This window comes from Chionomys nivalis, chromosome 9 (assembly GCF_950005125.1).
Source record: "Chionomys nivalis chromosome 9, mChiNiv1.1, whole genome shotgun sequence".
Lineage (NCBI taxonomy): Eukaryota > Metazoa > Chordata > Mammalia > Rodentia > Cricetidae > Chionomys > Chionomys nivalis.
The window spans coordinates 63,687,622-63,702,650 of record NC_080094.1 but is presented as its reverse complement, the minus strand read 5'-3'; positions in this window follow the sequence as shown (position 1 = coordinate 63,702,650).

The following is a 15,029-nucleotide window of genomic DNA, read 5'->3' as shown; positions in this document are numbered from 1 at the left end:
TTGGTTTTTCGAGACATGGTTTCTCTGTGGCTTTGGAGCCTGTCCTGGAACTAGCTCTGTAGACCAGGCTGGTCTCGAACTCACAGAGATCCACCTGCCTCTGCCTCCCGAGTGCTGGGATTAAAGGCGTGCGCCACCACCGCCTGGCGAATTGTTCTCTAGGTATATCTACATCTATGTTTTTGCACCCTAACATTCTTAGCAAAAATTCCGTATTTCTTCAGAGGTATTGCGGAGTTAATTATAAAAAACAGTATTTCACATACTGTCAAAATGATAATAGAAAAGATGGTCACCATCTCACACATTTTATATCTATCCACTTACTATACTGAGGACAGACATCTACAGGTGTTTGAAGACAATGTAAAGTACATAGCAAGATCCCTTTATATCTTTATTTTTTATTGAAATAGATTTATCAATAATATATTCTGATTAGGATTACCCTTACACCAACTACTTCCAGACTTCTCTATAAAGCTATCAGCATCCTTCTTGTTCTCTTTCTCTCTCTCTCTCTCTCTCTCTCTCTCTCTCTCTCTCTCTCTCTCTCTCTCTCTCTCTCTCTCTCTCTCTTTCTGAGACAGGGTTTCTCTGTGGCTCTGCAGCTTGTCCTGGAAACTAGCTTGTAGACCAAAGTGAGCTCGAACTGCGAGAGATCCACCTGCCTCTTCCACCTGAGAGCTGGGATTAAAGGTGTGCACCACCTTTAGGGTGAGGGTTAGAAAAACCTGTATGTTTTTTATTACTATTCAGTTTTCTATATTAAAAGGGCATCTAGAAAATATAGAAAACTAAATAGTATTAAATAATATAAAAAGAAAACAAACAAATATGAACAGGACAAAACCATTGAGAATCAAAGCACATGGAATACATAAAGACAAAGACAAAACAACAGCAAAATGTGTCGGCCATCCTGATCTGAGTGGACAGTACTACTACTTGGAACTAGAATATTGACCAAGCAGATTTGCTACGTGAGGGTGAGACCTATATGCAACTGAGGTCTCTGTTGACATTTGTGGCCCAGGTTGCCACTAAGGCCTATACAGAGTGACAGGATCTTGGCTGGAGCCTGTGGCTATGTTGGAGTGTTGGAGTTATGCCACAGCAGGGGCCATAGAAATATGGGTGTCCTGTGCTCTCCCACGGGGTGAGGGAGAGCGTTTGTGCCCAGGATACTGCAGAGGGCCATGCATGGCTAGGCTCATGGCCCTAGAGCAGCCAGGGTTGGGATTGACATACATGGTTTCTGTTGCCTCGAAGTGCCATTAATATACCCAGTGTCAGATTAGCTACCTAAACTCAGGTATGTTTTTTTTTTTGTTGTTGTTGTTTTTTTTTTTTTTTTTTTTTTTTTTTTTTTTTTTTTTTTTTTGGTTTTTCGAGACAAGGTTTCCCTGTAGCTTTGGTGCCTGTCCTGGAACTAGCTCTTGTAGACCAGGCTGGCCTCGAACTCACAGAGATCCGCCTGCCTCTGCCTCCCGAGTGCTGGGATTAAAGGCATGCGCCACAACCGCCCGGCTCAGGTATGTTTCTTAAGGATCAGGATGCAATTGTGACTAAACCTTCTAATTCCTTTGCCTAAAACTAAAAAAAAATTTGATATCTGTCAAAGGACTATATTGAAGTTTAAATACCTCCTTAAATAAAGTTTCAGGTAAAGATAAATGGATTGAATTGAAATTCTCAAATGGGAAAATAAGAAAAATAGAATTTCTTATTTCAGATTTGAAAATTTATGGCTATTAGACATACAGTCTGTGTTTTTTCTTTAGTGTTCGTGGTATAACTAAGTACATTTATTTGTTATGAACAGTGCCATTGGAAAGTTATGAAGATATGTGTGATGACAATAAAACTAAGAAGCCGTTGGTACGTAAATATTTAAGTTTAAAAGACTGTTATTACAATTTTTTTTTAAAAAAAAAAAACAATTTAGCTGGGTGGAAAGATGGCTTAGAGGTTGAGAGCACTGACTGCTCTTTCAGAGTTCCTGAGTTCAGTTCCCAGCAACCACATGGTGGCTCACAACCATCTGTAATGAGATCTGGTCTCTTCTGGCATCCAAGCATACATGCAGGCAGAATATTGTATATATAATAAAAAGATTTGCAAAAAATGTAGCATAGAGCATATAGTATTATGTTTTTAAGCTTCTCTATTCAATACTCTACTATAAATATATTTAAATGATAAATGTTTCCTTCTAGAAGAGCTATAATTAATGTTAGGCTAGAAGCAACAAACTTTAAGGTAGGTAACGTAATTATTATCAAATAGATTTAATTCACATTTTTACTGTGTATCATGTTTACAAATTAAATAAGTCCAAAACTGAGTTGTGAGGCATATTGAATTAAGGCCAGTAAAAAATATAGAGGCATTCTTTTTTATAATTAATTAATTAATTTTGCAATCTGGCTGCAGTTTTCCCTCCTTTCTCTCCTTCCAGACCCTCCCCTCCCTCTTCTTCTGCTTTTATACCCTAATCCACTCCTACCTTGTTTCTGTTGAGGATAAGGCAGGTCTCCATTGATATCCACAAACATGGCATATCAAGTTGCAGTAAGACTAAACACCACCCTCACCTCCACCAGGTGTTTAGGGTGGGCAAAGAAACAGCATCCAAAAAGCCAGTAAGAGTCAGAGATCCCTTGCCCCCACTACTAGAGATTCCACATGAGGGTCAAGTACACAACTTAACATATGCAGTGTGCCTAGGTCAATTCCATCTTTGAGCCCCTGGGATCCCTGGTTAGTTGATTCTGTGGTTGTTTTTGTGGTGTCCTTGAACCCTCTGACTCCTACTGTCCTTTCTCCTCCTCTTCTTTGGGATTCCATGAGCTCCAGTTGCTGTTTTCCCTTGGGTAGAGACATTCCTAAGAGTAAAATTTTGTTAGCATCACCACTTTCCTCAAAGATATCCAAACACTGTCAGCTCCACTGTTTATCTAAAGTGGATACGTTGCTGAATTTTATAAATGGATCTGAAGATAACATATGTGATAACATTTCTTATAGTTGCCAAATTTTATGGTGCATGAATGTGAAATTTAAAAATCGTCTTATATTTTCCAATTATTCCAAGTTAACATACTCAGAGCTCTGAAGTTCCACTGCGTTCCTTTCTTTGGGCAAACCTGGTTTCATTTTTGTGAGCACCTTCACATTTAGGTTGCCCAAGAAAAAGGAAGGTTCATAAAAGGCTGTGTGAGAACTCTCTTAGTGCGGATAGAGGAGCACCCCCCCCCTTTTGTTGTAGAAGAAACAAAAGTCACAATTCTAAAAGTGACTTTCAATGCTATATGTCACTAGCAGAGTGTTTCTTTTATAACAGCTATATAGAAATTAGAAATATGAGTTAGAAATGCATATATGAAAGAAAAAGCTCCAAATGAAGAGTGTCCCATTTAAAAATTTAAAAGATAAAAGAAAAAATATCTTTTCACGTAGAAATAAATGAAACAGAATTCTCCAAACTTTCCATGACCTCTTAAGACAAACTGAGCACATAAAAATTTTATGAAGTAAATTCTTAATATGCAAGAGTCAACTCATAAAGACCATTGGGGAAAACAGCTTTGTGTTATTAAAAATAGTTAACTTTAGTATCCAACTCTCAATTAAAGGTTAAAGCCAAAAGGAAGAATCGTATAAGCAGTGAAACAGAAGATGCAGTACAGGCCTCTGAAGGTACAGAAGCATCTGTGACTCCTGATGTGTCTGGGGCTACTATTGGGGCTGCTATTGTTTCTGCAGCGGTTGTTGCTGCTGCTACTCCCACTGCAGCAGCCACTGCCGCCTCTGCTGCGGTAACTGCCGTTATGGCTGCTGTTGCTCCTGCTGTTGCAGCTGCTGCCTCTGCCGCTGCAAATGTTAATGTTCTCGCTGCTGTTCCTCCTGATGCTGCACCTGACAGTTCTGTTCCTGTGGCTACTGCGACTGCCGCTGTCACTGTTACTGTGGCTTTTGTGACTGCTACTTCTCTTACTGTTGAGTTTGCTTCTGTTGCAGCAGTGGTTGCTGCTGCTGTTACTGCAGCAGCTATTTCTGCTGCTATTGGTCTTGCTGCAGCAGCTGCCTTCGTTGCTTCTGTTGCTGCTGCTGTAGCTTCTTGTGTTCCTCCTCCTGTTACCGAATAAGCTTCAATCCCTTCTACTGTTGCTGCAGCTACTGCTGCTGCATTTGCTACTTATGCTGCTGTGTCTCTTCCTGTTGCTGCCGCTGCTGCTGCTAACCGCTGCTTTTGTTTTTCCAGGCACTCCTGCTGTAACTACTGCTGCTACTTCTGTTGCAGTAACAGATCTTCCCAATGCTCCTTCTCCTGCACCTACTACTGCTGCTATAAAAACCTTTATTCCACAGAGAAACTATGTAGAAGCTAGAAAGCCACAACCTGCTGTTGAGGAGACAGAGAAACATGATGGGTAAGGCTAGGAAGAACTCAACCGAGGTATTGTTTCTGCCCTGTACATTAATTCTACTTCTTGATAATTTCCATGCCTAACATGAGGTTTGACTAGGGATAATCTTGGACAGCCAACAAGCAAACCAGGACAAAGAACATTAGGTAATATTGTATACCATCAATGTTGATGAATTTTGTTTAAAATATTACAATCTGGGTGTCAAATGTGAGGCAAAAGAAATTTGGAAACCAGTATGTATATCAGTTTTAAGCCATAATATGGTAACAGTGATTCATTTAAAAAATATCACAACTTTGATCTAACAATTTAATTTCACTTTGAGGATGGGCTCTTTTAGAATAGAAAAAAGCATAACCACAAACATTCTGATAATCAATATAGTATATCATAGGCAAAATAGAAAAGGTGCACATATATGTGACACATAATAAACATTGTTGAAGAATGTTTAATATACAGGTTTTGAATGTGCTTGTAGATGCATGCACAAGAAACAAGGAAATTTTTTTCTGGATACTTGTCCTGAGTGTGAGATGTCTCCAGCAGTAGAGGCCCATGTATGTTCCCTCCCATCTGGGGTTCAAGTGTAAGTATATATCCCATAGTAATTTCAGAAACCTGAAAATAAATTAGGACTGTCAGCAGGATAGGAGGATTGGGGAGCAGTAATGAAGGGAATAATGGAATATAAGATATCAGATCAGGAAAATGAGAAAGAGGGGGCCTCTAATTAAGTAGGGGGAAGAGAAATACAGCAGAAGGAAAGGGGCAGTAAAATAATAGTAAGTATTCTAAAGAAAGTAATAAGGAATTAACTATCTACCTGAAAAAATATACTACACATAAGTTTGTGTGTGTGTGTGTGTGTGTGTGTGTGTGTGTATATAAGTTAGAACAAACTTTTTTTATATGAGCTGATAATTACCATCCATGAGTCAAAGAATTCCTAACCAAAACCTCAAGATCATGCATGAGATGCCCTCTTTCAAGGTGTTGATCACAATTGTCCAAGAAATCTTACATACTAATAGTCTTTAAAATATTAAAATGACTATTTCTATTGCATTTGGTTGCTTCCCAGATGTAAATTTCTATTGCTGAAGGCACCATGCACTTCAAGATGCAGGGCCCAGATGCTCCTGAGCTGGAACTCATTGAGAAGTAGCTCCCATGATACCATGCAATCTTTCAAAAATTATATATTAAAAATAAATGCATATTTCATATATGTATGTATATATACATATATATATATGCATGCATGGACAATGATAAAAAAGATGAAATAAATTTGTAACAGCAAAAATAGCTACAGTGGAGGGTTTGAAAGAATATTGAAGGATTAAATGATGTACATACATAAATTCAAAAATAAGATCATTAAAAATAAAATAAGAAGTCGGGCGGTGGTGGCGCACGCCTTTAATCCCAGCACTCGGAAGGCAGAGGTAGGCGGATCTCTGTGAGTTCGAGGCCAGCCTGGTCTACAAGAGCTGGTTCCAGGACAGGAACCAAAAGCTACGGAGAAACCTTATCTCGAAAAATCAAAAAAAAAATAAAAAATAAAATAAAATAAAAATAAACTTGATGTAGTAATTCATATTTAATAGTATACACACTACTATGATTGCTTTGTCTTGACTGTCAGAAAATTTATCAAAATTAATTTTTCATAATTTTATTAACACCGAAATTATTTTCCATTTTCTATTCTATTTATTACTAAATTGTACTTATAGAAGATACTATGTGATTTTATATATATATATACATATGTATATATGAACTTTACAAATGGCATAACTAGTTATAAGGCATCTTCTATGAATACCTAATCATTTTAGATATTAGCTTTTTTTATGTGTTAATGTTACCTAAAAATATGTTTTCTATTTATAGGGACAAAAAGAACAAACCTAAAGAAAAAATTAAGGTATTGTATAAACAGGTGTTAATTTGTTCAATATATTTTATGAAAGACAGGAATATATTACAAAAACAACTATATTTAATTGCAAAATTAGATAATGCTGATTGTAATGGCACTTCCCTGGAGTCTCAGCAGTCACGAGACTGAAGTTGGAGGATTTCCATGAGATCCTGACTAACCTGAACTCATTTATAGGTTCCAGGCAAGCCTAAAATACAGAAAAAGAAGGGTCTGAAAAAGAAGGGCAAAATCTGTAGAACTTTTTGTTTAAATATAGTATATTTGAATGTTTAAGAAGGTAGCTATTGTAAAATGCCTTGCAAATTGGTAATTTCAAAAGGTACGCTTTTCTCTGATTATAAAAGAGGATGAATTATCCCCTTTGTAGACAGTATTTTTTATCTTACAGGTTCTAAAGTCATCAAGAGACATACATGATCTTAATGCCTTGTCTCGAATAATTGAATCGTGTTCAGCAGAAGGTGAGTTTCCAATAACATTGCATTAATATAAAGTGATTTTTGTATTACATGTACACACACTGCTTGTAACTGCCTGTGGAACCCTGCTGAGTTGTCATGCTCTTCATACAAGAATTATCCTTGAACTAATCTAAAATGAAAGCACTGTATTCTCTTGGTCAAATGCTATGGCCATGACCAATGCCTCCTCTTTGTTGACTCTGATTAGTCCCTGTGCCTTCACACTTTTGAGGTCATGTTACCATTATCTCCACATAGACCAGCAGTAAATCTAGAACCATCATCCTTGCTATCAAATCTTCTGAGACCTCTGTCACATGTCTGTGTGCTTCTATATATTTCTAAAAAAAATGATATTTGATTTCTCCTGTCCCTCATTTAAAAATCAACTGCCACTTCTCAGTGCTAGATTATGAAACATTTCACTCTTCTATCTTCATCCCAGGCTGGTGAGTACTGAATTCAACCTTCCCAACCCCAACACCTTTAGTTTGGTCACTTTCTGCCTGACTACTGGCAAATCAAAAGTTTTTAAAAGCTAATATGAGTGATAAATCTTTATAGTGTACAAGAGGATATTTCACAGCACTCCCTCTTTTCTGTCTAATTAAAAAGTAAAATTTTTACCTTTAACAAAGTAAAATTTTATATAACAAAATCAGTTATTAAGTAAGAATTACAATTAGAGTATCCAGTATATTTGTATTTTGCAAACTAGCAAAAACATTCTATTCTCTGTATTGTCTTAGTGAGTTTAAAGTTTTGAATTTAAGTTACTTTCTATTATAAATAAGGAAAACTATTATAAGTATTTAGTCTCCAACTTCATCAAAGACCCCAGAAGGGTGAAAATTTACCTAACAACAGGAACATCTCACTGCCTGAACAATCACCCAAAGTTCTTCAGTAACGTTCAGTCATGCATCTTTTGCCTACAGGCCTAGTATATCTGACACACTTTCTTGTGAAACAGTAAATTCTGAAGGGCTATCCTACCTTGGTAAAGTTTTGCAGTTCCCTCATTTTGTTCTCCTTGCCCAGTTTGTACAATAGCTATCATCAGTTAGGGTAAGGGCAGTTTCTTTGATCATATGGCTATATTTTGCCATAAAGAAAACAAATTCCACATGTAGTTTCTTTGATGCCCATTATCTCTGAAGTAGATTGATGCTGCCAGGCATAGAAGTGTCTCACTGTCATTAAATCCTTAAGTAGTTAAACATATTAAATGTTATATTATGTATATCGTTGAAGTGTTTTAAGACCATCTATCTAAACATATCTATGTATGACCTTGAAAATATGCCTAACATGACTATAATGTTGACTATTATAGATTACTATTAACCTGTATTTCTTAATTATATATTACATTTTTAAATGAGCTGTATAAACATAAACCTTAAACAAGAGTATGATATACATACAATATAATGAAATTATCTTTTAAATTTTATTAATAAGTCATAATCCATATAAATGTAAAATATTTAAGATTAATAGCTGTTTTTTGATTAGATTCAATAATCTCCCCATTGATCTTACAATTTCCATACCACCCCTTTTTCTTTTTAGAAAAGATCCTTGAATCTAATATCTTTTGTTCAGCTTTTTTTTCTATTCCCAATAACAATATGTGACAACCCCTTTAAGGATAACAAACATCTATAGTCAATTATTAGGCAATGTTGATGTAGTTTTCTAGACTACTTTCTGCTTATTGGAGTCACTGGTAATCTTTTGAGGACCCTATGAAAATTTAGGAATTTAGACCAGTCCTGACTGGAGTACTCTGTGAGTCTAGATCATATCAGCCAGCAGCCTTGAAGCTGTTCTGCATGTAGAATATAGAGGAAACTGCAACAGAGGTGCTCTAAATCATTGGATCATCTGTGTCATTCGTTTCCATCAGAGATTTTTCAGGGAGTCATTCTCAATCAAACCATAATTTTTTAAACACAGAATGAACTCACAGCCTCTCATTCCCTGTGGGAACAAAAGCAAAAACTTTTCTCCAAAGTAGCATATCTTTTGACTTAAATTTGAAGTCAAGATATTTTTAAAATATGCATGTTGGTTTAATCTAGCAGCTTTCTTAATGAAATGACTCTCAGCACACATCCAATTAAAATGTAGAGTTATAGACCTTAGTCCCAAAAGATACACCTATAGAACAATTGAGCAAAAGGGGACAGAAATGGTTTAAGAGTCAAATAATCACAGTGTTTGCTGTGATACTGATCCTCCTAATTATGTCAGAAGCTGCACCATACAGTCTCACAAACATTACATTACAACATAACATTCAACGAGAATTTAATGGAACTAATTTTTGAGTTATGGTGACCACAGGTTCCTCTGTTGTTTACAGGAATAATGTTCCTGCAGAACATTGGTAATTCATCAGAAAGTACAGCTGATTGCAGTAATGGTGTGTCTGTGGCTTGTACCTAGTTCAGGCTATAACTATCAATTCAAATTTATATTTGAATTTCACTCTTCTCAGTCTCCTTGCCTAACTTACAAGATCTGCCCAACATCCTGTAAATTATGAACTTATCTAGCTCAGTCAATAGGATGCTTTCTGCCACTATGTGAACATGGCTGTAGCTTCATGTGAACATTTCAACTGCTTTCACCTCAGACTCAGGAATGCTCTGGCATCCTTGTGTTCATTTCTATGCTAAATATTTGAGGACCCTGTGCAAATACGCAGAATTCTTTCTCTGCATTTTTCTTTTTTTTTTTATTAATTAATTAATTTAATTATTAAAGATTTCTGCCTCTTCCCCGCCACCACCTCCCATTCCCTCCCCCTCCCCCAATCAAGTCTTCCTTCCTCCTCAGCCCAAAGAGCAAGCAGGTTTCTCTGCCCTGTGGGAGGTCCAAGGACCACCCACCTCCATCCAGGTCTATTAAGGTGAGCATCCAAACTACCTGGGCTCCCACAAAGCCATTACATGCAATAGGATCAAGAACCCATTGCCATTGTTCTTCAGTTCTCAGTAGTCCTCATTGTCCATTATGTTCAGCGAGACCGGTATTGTCTCTGCATTTTTCTTTTCTCTGTTAGTTTAATGCTCTTGGCCAAAACTGCATTAGTTTTAAGGTATGATCAGCTTCATCATCTTAGAGCTGGGAGCCTGAGCAAACGTTTGGTCTGGTATCCAGGGCTATAGGAGAGTTGGGGAAATGCCCTGGCAGTGATTTTAACCACAAACCCACAATTTTTTTTTTCATTTGTGACATGCTCATGCCATGTAGCTCCAGATGAATGAAAACTGAAAATGTTTCAGACTTACCTTCCTATGTGCTGAGTCTATAGACATGGAGCAAAACTTCTTTCTCTTTGTTCCATGACCTACAATGGTCCATTTTTCTCTATCATAGACAGAAATACATTGCTCAAACTTCAGTATGTTCTCTATATTGGCATAGATGTGTCTTACTTGCTGTGTGTCTTCTTTCTGCCTTCTTTTTTGTTTCCATATTCAGCCCTCATTCTCCCTGGGATTAGTGTTGAGGCTCAGTGCAAATTAATTTTGTTCGTTGATATGAAAACTCAGCTTTATTGCGATGCTTATCAGAAGTCATAATGGACATTTGTCTGCTCTATCTGCTAAACTTTGAGTAATATTAGAGATCTAGTTTGTTTCTTCTCCAGAACTTAGTATAATGAGTGCTGTTTTATCATAGAATGTGCTTACTTATTTTATTTTTATGTTTTCTTTTTCATACAGATCCTGGGAGCTCCTTAAAATGTACACCTGCATTTGATCCATATAGAGAGTTAGGAGAACTTGAGAAAACCAATATTCAATTACTCTCTGAAAAAACTAAACTGAAAAATGAATTATCTAAAGTAAAAGAAGAGAACTCATGGTTAGAGAAAAAACTTGTAAGAAGGAAAGAAAGAAATTGTATGCTGAGGTATAACACCATAGTCCTTTGTAGAACACTTGCTCTGTTTATACTGAAGATTGGCAAAAGGACTTTGGAAATTTCTTAATTTCCTTTTGACATTTTGTGATAGAGAGGGTAAATGGATTTTGATGATTTCTTAGTTTCTTTTTGACATTTTGCAAGAGAAAATTTCTGTGTTTAAAGGGCAGAAGAAATTTTTAGAAATAATAAATCCACTATATAATCATTAATATTTTTAATTTCTTTGTCTCATACATAGATAACCGAATGCATATGCCCTTTAAAATCCCAATGTAATATGTATATGGAGCCAGCCTACCACAATTAAGCATCTGTATTAGACAAGTAGGATTTTATGGGACATTTTGTTATGTATTACAAATTATTCTGTAAGAAACAAAACTGAGGAGAATAATTTCCACTATTTCTAAATGCTTATAATGAATGTTTCCCATGCAGAAATTTGTTGAAATACTTAGAAGCTCAAACTTATTTTAATATTTTTTTAATATTTCTCCTGTAAAATATGATCATTCTTATTAAGCGGTATCTTGGTTTTCTATTGCTCTGAAGAGACACCATGACCACAGCAACTCCTATAAAAGAAAACATTTGACTGGGGGCTTGCTTACCATTTCAAAGTCTTAGTCCATTGTCATCATGGCTTGGAACATGGTGGCAGGGAGCATGGTGTCATGCAAACAGATGCTAAAGCTGTATCCGAAACTGTACTTCCTGTTATCAGGGCAGAAAAAGAAAGTAAAACTGGGCCTGGCATGGGGTTTTGAAACCTCAAAGCCTACCCCCTGTGACACACTTCCTCAAATAAAGCCACACCAATTTGAACAAGGCCACCTCCTAAGCATTCTAATCCTCAAACAATTCCACTGCATTCAAGTACATGAGCCTATGGGACCCATTCTTGTTCACATCATTACAAGTGATTATTTTAATCTGCTAACAAATTTAATATGTATTTTGGGTGATTCTTTGTATCAAACCTAGGACCTTACATGTGGTAGGCATCTCTTTACTTAGTCATACTCAAGTAATGGTTAAATTAACCAATTAAATTCTATCAATTAAAGAGAAAAAACAGTAATTTAAGTCCTTTTCTTTTAAAAGCATATTGATGTTTATTATTATGATCACCATTATTTGCTATTAAAATTCCCCAAATGAATTCTTAAATTGTTCATAAAATACATAATAAATAGCAAAATAAGTAGAAATTGTGATAAAATGGATACATGAAAAGAATGCTCATAGATATTAGGTTGTGTATCTTTCTTTAAAGTTTAGAAGTTAGAATAGAAATGAAAACTCAGAGTATAAATTTTGGAAATGTTATAAGCCACTTATGAGAGTCCAATTTATAAAATGAACATTTTGTTTTCTGACTAGAGTAATTCTAAGATTAGCTTATTTAACCACAGATCAACCATAAAAGAACAAGTAAAGATGAGAAGAAAAATAATTTGTGCTTATAATGGATTTGAAGAGGATCAGAGAGAGGAAGAAGAGATGATTGAGAGAAGAGAGCAATACAACAGACAAGTTACAGAGACACATGAACTTGAAATGTATCTGAAAACAAGAGATGTGGGATTAAAGCAGGTAATTAATCTTTAAGAAAAATAGTATTGCAACTTCAGCCCACTAATATGTAAATATGCCTTGATTTAATATTTCACTTTTTAACAGATATGTAACCACAAAAACATTTTCTTTGTCAGTTTTATCACTATGCAAACTTAATTAATATATACATAGAAAGCCTTGGCAAATCTACCATGCTGGTATCTTTGTTTCTGGCTTCCCAGACCCGAAATAACCACACACAAGCTATATTATTAAAGTCGCTGCTTGGTCTATTAGCTCTAAATCTTACTGGCTAGCACTTACATCTTAATTTAATCCATTTCATTAATCTGTGTATCTCCACATGGCTGTGGTTTACTAGATAAAGTTCCGTAGAGCATCCGACGTTTGTCTGTGGCAGGACTACATGACTTCTCCCAAGTCTGCCTTCTTTCTCCCAGCATTCAGTTTAGTTTCCCTGCCTACCTCTATTCTGCCCTTCCAGGCACAAGACAGATTCTTGATTAACCAGTGCTATTCACAACATACAGAGGGGAATACCACCTTTCCTTCTCTGTCTAAATAAAACTGAAGGTTTTAACATTAACATAGTAAAATTACATATAACAAAACAGGTATCAAGCAAGAATGACAACTACAATATTTATATCTACTTTATCTTTTTTCATAACTAAGGAAAACTATAATTATATCTATTCAACTCCATCAAAGACTCCAAAAGGATAGAATATTACCTAAGTTAACAGAAAATGCATGGTAAGCAACTTCCAAAACTCTAGAATTGACAGAGACATCTTGCTACCTAGACAGTCACCCAAAAAGTTCTTCTGTATCATTGCTAGCCTCTATCTTCACCTTATTGACCTATAGTATCAGGCAGACTTTTTCATGAAGCAGGAAATTTCAAACACATGTCTACCTATACTAGCAGTTTGTCAGTCACTTTCTTCTGTGTCCTTCAGAAAGTCTAGCAGACTCTTTCATGAGCCAGGAACCCCGATGAATCATCTCACATTTGTGCAAGTTCAGCAGTCATTTTTCTTTGGGTCCTTCATGTTCAGTTCATACAGCATAATATCAAGCAGTTCAGGCAAGAGCAGCTTCTTGCCCATATGGCTAACCAATGCCATAAGGAGCCTCTTTAGTGTCTATCATCCTCTTGAAGTAGATTGATTGCTGCCAGGAGCAGATATGTCTCATTGTCATGAAAGGTCTAAGTTTTTAAGACATTTTAAATGCAATATTCTGTAGTCTTTGAAAGTTTTGAAGAATATCTAACTGTTTGTATCTCTATATATCTAGACATGACTACAAGGTAGACTATTATAGATGTTCATCTGTTAACCTATATTTCTTAATTATACATTACATTATTAAATGACCTGTACAAATCAATAACTTATCAAGAAGAGAAATGTACATATAAAAGATTTACCTAAAATTTGTATCAATAAACCAAGATCCATACCAATGTAAAGTATTCATCTTTATAGCATATTCTCCTTTAAATGTAAACAAACATTTATAACAATATTTAGGAATTTGGGCATAGTTGTCTTCAAACTGGTTCCTGCTTTTTGTTGGGCGAGGTATTTTTTGGGAGTGTACACAGAAACTTTTTGAGGTGGTGGATAAAGTACAATATTTTCCAGACACAGTACAGCTTATGCATATATGAACTCACAGAGACTGTAACAACATGCACAAGACTGCTCAGGTTCAAACCAGAAAAAACAAATCCCAACACTTAAGAGATGGAATCACAAATTCTCACCATAATCAAAAAGATTTTAATGATTGGCACATAGTTGGGAAGAGAAAATCACTTCTCTCCAGTAGAATGTCACTGAGTATAATCAAACAGTCTACATGCCAAGCAAGAGTTGCCAACACAAAATGGACTTCATGGGTGTGAGTGTGTGTTCACTTTTTCTTTTAGTTTGGTATTTTTTATCTCAGTGATTTTATTTTCCTTTATCTGTTTTGAGTTCCATTTTTTGTTGTCTGCAGTTTTTCTTGTGTTTTTTTCTTTGAGTAGATGAGGAAAAGATGAAGTTGGGAATATGGTAGAGTAGGATGTAATATGGGATGATTTGGGGAAGAGGAAAGAACACGATTGAAATATATTGTATAGAAGAGATTATACAAAATGATAAAAATAAAACTGATATGACAGAATAAGAGTGCAAAGTAAACTAGTAAATAATTAAGATAGTCAAATATTTTTCTCATGTAAAGAGTCCAGAGAAACTCGTTTTGTAGTGTGATTGCAATGCTTTCCTATCAGTGGCTTTAGCTACCTCTGAGGATCATTCCATCTACACACAAGTTAATAAATGACATAATATGCAGGCTTTTTTAGGGGAAGCATTATTTTGGATAGCTTATACCTAAATCCCTATGTTGTGATACATGTACTATAAAATAAAGGGATGAAGTTACCATCGGCTAGTGGAATTAGTGAAAGTTGCATGCAGAGCTGGACACGTATCCTTTCTCCGTATTCCAATGCTATTAAGAATGAATAAGTTTGCTTAGATAGAGGAATTATGTCACTGTGTCACACAAAAATAAAAATGTGTGTATTGCGTGAAAAACTTCTCAGTACTGAAGAGCTGTAGATATTGTTACAATTTGCATTTTACTGATTAA